This window comes from Dendrobium catenatum, unplaced genomic scaffold (genome assembly GCF_001605985.2).
Source record: "Dendrobium catenatum unplaced genomic scaffold, ASM160598v2 fragScaff_scaffold_1646, whole genome shotgun sequence".
Classification (NCBI taxonomy): domain Eukaryota; kingdom Viridiplantae; phylum Streptophyta; class Magnoliopsida; order Asparagales; family Orchidaceae; genus Dendrobium; species Dendrobium catenatum.
Genome location: NW_021320108.1, coordinates 329,853 through 338,610, shown reverse-complemented (window position 1 = coordinate 338,610; position 8,758 = coordinate 329,853).

Below are 8,758 nucleotides of genomic sequence, written 5' to 3'. Positions count from 1 at the left end.
TTGACTTTTGCCCCCACCAATTTACACTGGACTTCTACCTTTGCCACTAACTGGCACCGAAATTCTTTCGGCCACCAATTGACAAAGGAATTTCTCCCAGCACTGAGAGACACCAAACTTACTCTCTCCACCAGCTGAAGCCGGACTTCGGCCCGGTCGTCGATTGACGTAGGATTTTTGCCCTGCCACTGACTGACGTTAAGCTTCTATCCAGCCACCGACTAATGCCAGATTTCTTTCCAGCCATCAACTATACAGACTTTCACTAGGACACCGATTATAGTTAGACTTCCACTTGATAACTATTGCCCACTGACTACGATCCTTCTGACCTCCAACGCCAACAATAATATTTCTGATCAATATCACCATCCCACTACGGTCCTTTTAACCTCCTTTGCTAAAAAATGGTATTTCTAACCTCTGTCAAATGCCTACTACGATCCTTTTGACCATAGTCACCTTACTACAGTCTTTCTAACTTTCGTCGCCTGCCGACTATGGTCCTACTGACCAAACAAACATGTCAATACTGATTCTTTTAATTCCGACCATATAATGAATTCTATATGTTGTATATTTGTTTCATTAAGTCAAGGTCTTCCCCCCATAGTTGTGCCTCATTTGTGATTGACTAAGAACACTAGTGGATTCATTCAAACTGGGCCAAAATCTATGATTTTTTATCTTTTTCAGGGTATTTCATGTTAAAACTTAGGTGTCTCTTATGAATGCTACATCCTCTCATTTATCTGTTTGTATGCTTGGTTTTCTTACAAAGCTAAGACATTAAACTTTATATATCTCTACTGCTGTGAATATTCCAGGACGCAACATAAATAATTTTTTTCTAAATGAGGACGTTGAAATATTGCATCTTTAAAATTATTAAATGACAAATATGTGCCTTGATTTGGCCCTCTTATTGATAAAGAAAATTTTGAAAGTCATCACATAGTTATCGGCAAAAGAAAAACAAAAGAAAATCAAAATATAAATTTCCTCATAATTATGCTTCCCTCTTGAACTTATTCAATAGTCCAACTTCATTGTCTTCTAGTCTTTGTCATACTATCCACTTCCACCTATTTAATCATGATGACACGATTTTGTTTTATTAATGTGAGTTAAAACATTCGATCAAGAGATTACCCTTCTTCATTGTGTCAACAATCATGCTTATTGAATTCTTTCAAATGGAAGCTAAGCAGATCATATACGTTTTAGTTGCTGATAGGCGTTCTCTCAATAATGTGATTATTGACTTGAGCGGTCAATTCTTCAAGTGATTGTGAATTATGAAGGGATTAACTCATAGTTACTTTGATTCGTCATTAATTTTGAAATTGAATTATGTGAATTGCATCGTGTTGGTAATCATGATTGGTCAACATGCAATCAAGGGCAGAACTGGCCTTGATTCTTAGGGGGGCAAATTTATAAATAATACCTCTAAATAATGTGTTTAATTCTGTTAGGGGTCAACCACCTAATGATAATAGTATTTTAATTTTTTTAGAGGGGTGGGGCAATTGCCTAAAAACTCCTATAATAAAGAGTAAAAAAAGTATGGAGGGGAACAAATTACGTAAATATCCATAGAATAAACAATCTTAATTTTTTTTTTTTTTTTGGGGGGGGGGGGACAACTGCTAGGTGGTTCCGCCCATGCATGCAATGACAGAAAAGATGGTTTATAAAAGAAAATTATCTGAATTCCTGTGCTTATAGTTTTCATACATGAGATTTTAGTAAGATAAAAGTATTCACGTTATCGATCCTACGTAGCAGGATAAAGCTTGACGTTGTGTGCCATCTTGTGAAACTAACTGCACCATTTTTAATCATTGAGACAATTTGATGGGCTCCTCTATGTCAGAATTGAATGTCATTTGGTATTTATCAAAGGCTTAAATAATTTTTTACTTAAAGTAATAATTATAAATATATACATATTATAGTGTGGATTTAAAGAATCCCTAAGGGGTAGGCCCCATTGTGCTAGCATGACTACCCATGCATGTACTTATTCACAGGTTTCTTGCAAGTTACATTCGGGTCTCATGGAAGGAGCATCCACTCCTCTCTTAGAATAGTTCCTTCGTGGGACTTGCTCAAGAGCTGGTTAAATCTTCAAAATCTTATTCTCACTTTTTTGATATGATCAACTGAGTATTGAATTATCTTTCGTTGTTGCTTTGATATGGCTAGACAAAGGTTAATGTTTCTCTCATCCAGCTAAACATTAATCTAAATCTACTTAATTATGATAGAAATCTTATTTAAGTCATTCTTACAGCTTAAATCTACCTACTCAGTATAATTTCCTATATGGTATTTGTTAATTAAATCTCCATGGATTCCAGTGATTGACTCAATCAACGCCAATGCATGTGATTTACTTATCAAGTTCCTTACACATAGTGGGGGTCCTTTTATTGACATTATTTTTTTATTAAGGTCATTTAAATCTAAATCTTAATATGAAGTTAATGCATCAACATGCTCGCGTTGCACTAACAACACACCCATTACTTTCAATAGTACAGAAGAACCTACGAGGGCGGCCCCTATAACAAAGCCCTTATTGTTACCACCCTGATCACCAACTATTACAAGGACAACATTCTAATATATATGGGGAGTTCAGTGAACATAATCTTCATGTCAATCTTTGATAAGATGAATATGCTACTCTCCCAACTTATCTCAACTATAGAACCCCTTCAGAAATTCTTAGGGGAGTGCAAGGAGACTGAAGAGATAATCAACATAACAATCACCTGGTCCAAAGGAAACCATCAAAACAGAGCCATGATTGACTTCATCATAATCCATGACCAGCTAACTACAACGCAATATTTGATAGACCACTATTAAATACCATCAGGGATATGGTATCCACATGCCACGTCACCTTGAAATTTCTTTATGAGGGAGAAGAGATTATGGTAAAAGGTGATATAGCATAACTGCGCACCAACTACCGCGAGTGGTCGTCTCGACTACACCTCCTAAGAAACCCTTAAGCTGGATATAAGGCGGTGTATAATCCTCTTGATAACTGAAGTCATTAAAGAAGTATCTACGGTAGGGAGTGAATAAAATGAATATGAATATTTTCAAATCAGCACCTTTTTCATAAGGGAACATTGTGATAAGTTAAATCAAACTCTTCGAAACCATCTAGAAAAATTTGTACAAAACACTACAAATATGCCGGGTGTTAGAAAAGCAATCATATTTTAGAAACTAAATGCAAGGATAGATGCTCTCCACTTCAAATAGAAGATAAAAATAAAAGCCACTACTTTACTCACCAAACCAATCCTGAAAGAAGTAGGAAAGCAAGTCGCTACTTATTTTATCAGGGAAATCCAATATCCATATCAAATTTCTAGCATGGTGATGGTTTAAAGATTATCTTGCAAAAGAAGAATGTGCATGGATTTTATCAGTATGAACTCAACATGCCCCATGCAAGGATGTAGATACTAATGATCAATGCTCTAGTTGACTCGGTGGTAGGCCATCCCATCATGAATTTCGTAAAAATTTTCTCAGGCTTCTATTTGGTCAATATGCTTCCTGAAGACTTTGAGAAAACTATATTCATCAAAGCAGAAGTCCTATACTGCTATAAAGTTATGCCGTTCAAACTAAAAAATATTGGGTACATTTATCAAAGAATGACAGATTAGTTCTTTAACAAATATAAGAGAAGATATATCAAAGTATATCTGGATGACACCATATTAAAGAATAAATCTCTCCATCAACATATCAAAGACCTACAAAAGATGTTTCTCAATCTTAAAAAGTACAACATAAAGTTGAATCCTCTAAAGTGCACCATTAGAGATGGCACAGAGAAATTCTTAACGTTCTTCTCACAATAAAATTAAAGTTAATCCTTTATAAGTCATACTCAACATGAAGATGCCCAAAAATGACAAAGAAGTTCAGTGACTCACCAACTGGATTAACAGAATCAACCATTACATCACCCATTTGGGAGTGAAATGCCCTGCCTTCTTCAAAACTCTCAGGACTGCACGAAACTTCTCTTAGGGAGACAATTGGAAACTGCCTTCCAAAAAATGATAATTCCCCTCACTTTGTCTTTAACTCTTCGAAGCCCTCGTCCTAGCAAAAATTTATTAGTATACCTCAAAGTCAACAAAGATTCCATTCGTTCCATACTTGTTGAAGTAGAAGTAGAGAAGCAGTGGTTCATCTACTATATGAGCTGTATAATCTAAAGCTATTCAACTCAACCAAATGATTATGAAATCACTTTTATCCCCACTCCATTCAAGTTGTAACCAACCCTCCTCTCAAGTCAGTTCTTTCTATGCCATTAAGTGTAAATTGTGTACTATTTATTATATTTAAATTTAAATGAGAATGTATTATTTTAGTTATGTTTGTACATGAAATGTTCAGAAATGGTAAAAAATTATAAATGTTAAATAGTACTACGGTGCCAATTTATATCACACCGCATAGTTGAGTTGAATCATGCATATGCACCCATTTTTGATTTTGTAGTGCCAATCTTTTTCTATTTTTAAACACCAAAGAGATACTATAAATTGCACTGTAGTTTTACATAGCACCTTTATGCAAAAAATTTATCAATGCAACGTATGGTGGCTTAGAAAAATAATTGTCACAGTGCCATGCCTTCCCATGCTTCAGTGCTGGATTTCAAATTTAAATGCGATAGTGCTTAAATTTTGGAGCACTATAGTGGAGCACTCATTGCAGATGAAGAACAATGCTGAATCTATGAAAGTTGTGCCATCAATCAGTAATCATACCATGTCAACTAATGCTAGAGGGGAGTAAATTTTCAAGCACCGAGGCACTAGTTCATTTTTTATCACTGCAGTTCATCCTTGTTTAGAGCCGTGGTATCTGAACCTATTCTTGTATATATTATAAATTGTTTTTAATTCTTTTATTTTGAGAGTTATATCACTTGAGTGAATTCTTATTATTTTAAGTGTGTTTCTTTAGTACCCCTAGACAAAAGTCTAAGGGAGGCTAGAGAAGTGCATAATACTTTTCCTTGAAGAGATCTTAGTCTATTCATGTAAGAAAACTTTGTGGTTTGTTGAAGAAATGTAGAGAAGATTATTTGATCATTCTTGGTGAAAATTTTCTTATTACTTCTCTTGTAATTTTTTTTTTCTAATGAATGAAATGAATATAAGTTTGCTTGATATATCCTTCATGTCTTGCTAGTTATCTAATTTAGGGCTAATGATATAGAAATCATAGTAACTATTGTAGACTCTTGTGCTTTAATAAATATATTGATGTTTTCCATGTCTCCCATTATTTGTTTAATGCATGCAATGACCATATATGTAGTTAAAATCTAGTGTGATTTATATGCTTACTGAAGGAATACTAAAATAATTAAGAATATTTAAGAATATTGGCATGCCTTAACATATATATGATGTTTGAACAATCTTGATTCTATGGAGATAGTAAAATTGTAGGAAGGCCATAAACTTTTCTTTTCACCCCTACAAGCTCGATAGAGATCCAGGGATATATATGCTCTAATCAACATCTAAAATAAAGAGTCTCATAGGAAAACTATATCATCTACATTCATTAGCCCAAAAAACTTTATTTTTATAAGTATTAAAAATATTTTTTCCAAGTTTGTATTTTCATTCAATGAAAAAAACTTCAAAACCTCATAGGATAAGTGGTGCATTTGAAGTAAGTAATAATAGTTAAGTTGCAATTAAATGGAGCACTTCCTTGTTAGTTTGACACTCTTTTCCTTCACTTTAATACTTGATTTGATACTTGATACATAACTTATTGGGCTTTTTCTATTTTTATATTAAAAAAATAAGCATATTTCAAACTTAGTGAGTTATATATTAGCTCCCCACAAGCCCATATTCCACATCAAGTTTTTGGCACCATTGATGGGGAAGTAATGTATATATTAAGAGTTTAACTATATTATTGAAGTAAGTGCATATTTAGACTTACTTGTATCCTATAATTTTATTTTGTATGATAAAATAAAAAATATTCTAATTGATTATTTTGCTTGTATTATTATTATTTCATCATTGTTGTATACTTTGTAGATCTAATAATTAGCCCTTCTTGTTTGACATGAAAATGGAAAGGTCCCTTACAAAAATTAAAAAAAAAAAAAACTAAAAAGACTTTAGATATGTCTGACCCAACATAAGATCATGATCATTTTTGACCTCTTCAGGAGTATGTCTTGATAACTATGAGCCAATCGTATTTGCCTTGTAATCTAGTAGGATAGTTAGAAAAATAGACTTGGCTTGCCTGGATAGCAATGATGAATGGGTCCAACTTTAAATATCTCCTATCCCGCTTAACTTATGTTATACCATAAAGTGAATGCATTCTTGTAACTATATTTTTTACTAGATCAAACCACTCATGATTGAATATATACATATTATTCCCATGACCAAGATATTCCAACTATGATATTTCATGTAATACCACGTAGTACTTAGAATCATCATATGTATGGGTAATCCCTCATACACATACACTAAAATTTTTTATCTTCTTACCTTCACACAAAAATTTTATTTGAAATTTGTAACCATTAAATGAAACAAATTAGATAACATTTCAAAACACTTTTAGATCCCCAAGCTAGATCAACTAACTCATGATATTATAAATCACTATATTGAGTATGCAACTACTTAGTAGGTAAAGTATGCTATTAACATGTTTATTAACTAATTAAAGATATATTAATTGAAATGAATAGTCAACATATGTATCATATTTTTAAACTAATTAGGGAATTTTGTTTCCACTATTTTTTACACTTCTATTGGTTCTATTATATTCAAATCATCAATGAAACTCCTATAAACATTAAGGTTTAGATCAAATTTATGAGTAACAAATTTATGAGCGGTTTGTCATACTTACTCGAGATATGACTTAACATCATCATAGATAAGCAAGACATATAATGTGGCAGCTCGTATATCCTTATTAGTCAAATAATGCATGGTGCTAGAACCAACAGGTTAACCACTTCCTTTGAGTACAAATAAATTTGAGGATTTACCCACATTTTTTAGGTGTAGTGCTCTGGCTTTATTGTTATGCTGTTTCAAAGTAATATGAGCTAAACTGGGTTATCTCGTATATTAAATAAGCTTTACATATTGAGCCTTCAGGATGTGTTTTATTTTTAGCAGTCTTCTTAAGTCTATTTAAATATCTCTCTAAAGAATACATCCACTAATACTAAATATGTCCATTGACTGTAGCCTCATATGGAAATATATGGGTAGATGATCTATAGAGTCATAAAATGCTGAAGAAAATATCTTCTCAAGTTTATACAAAATGAAAGGGATATACTGCTCCATAAGAATCAAGTGATTTATATTTAGTTTTGAAGAGCATAAATCCTTGAAAATGATACTTAGTTTGATCAAAGGCTTTAAAATTTAATCTAACATATAACTAAAGGAAGTTAGTAGTAAACATTGCATAGATATGATAGTCATGACTTTCCAAACTAAATAGTCTCCTAGTTCTTATGTCAATACATCTGCTTGAATTAGAAAAATATTTATCAGGTGCCTATAAAGTCTTCACACATTCACAAACTACCAGCCTATGCTCTAAAGTCAAGATGAAAGGAGCTTTTAATTTTAGAAATTTTCCATTTTTACCATCCTTCAATTCAAATGCTTTCCTCCTACAAATCTCCTTTAAGTCCATCATTGAGTAAAATTATGGGGAAAGATTATATGGGGTGAGTATCATGGGCCAGCATGAGTAAGGTTAAGTAGATTGACTGTTGACCCTTATACCTTAAACCATGTGAGAAAGGATCCAAATTGGTGAATAAAGCATTACGCACCTTGACGCCATGCATCACTTGAAGGGTCAAACGACCTCAAAATGACGGACGGGCAGCGTTGTTGCGATCAGGACACTGAATTATGCTGGGTCGAGGCCCCTCGCAATTGAATCAGATGAGACCGATTAAAGGGGACGACCGACACCCAAAATTAAAGTGCAAGACTGATCAAACGATCCCGGATCTACGAATAGACTTCATCGTTGCATCCAGAATGTTTCCAACCTATGAAAATTGCATTTTTTTATTCCATTTGGAGTATCTAGATTGGTAGCACAAATCCCAATGTAATGCAAAGATGCGCATATCGAGGAAATGAGGCCTCAAAGATACTCGAACGACATCCGATCGATAAATGGACAGTGCCATTATGTCCGAAACGTCGTCGATATTCAGGATATACATTTTATTTAATAAATTTGGATTGTTTGAGATGGTGGCAAATTTCTAAGCAATTCAAATATGATATAAAGGCCTGTGTTACGACGGAAACAAGGTCTCGAAGAAGCTCTGACGACATCCGATCGAGAAACGGACATGGCCATTGCGTCCAGAACGTCGTCGACAATCAGGATATATATTTTATTTAATAAATTTAGATCATTTAAGATAGCGTCGTAAATTTCAAAGGCGATCCAAATATGGTACAAAGGAATGCGTTATGAGGGAAATTAGCCTCGTAGTGACGAAATGACGTCTGATTACCAAACAGATGGCACCATTGCGTCTGGAATGTCGTTGGCATTAAGAGTCTACATTTTATTTGATCAAATTATATCATTTTATGTGGTGTCACAAATTTCAAAGGTGATTCAAATATGATGCGAATAGGCACATACC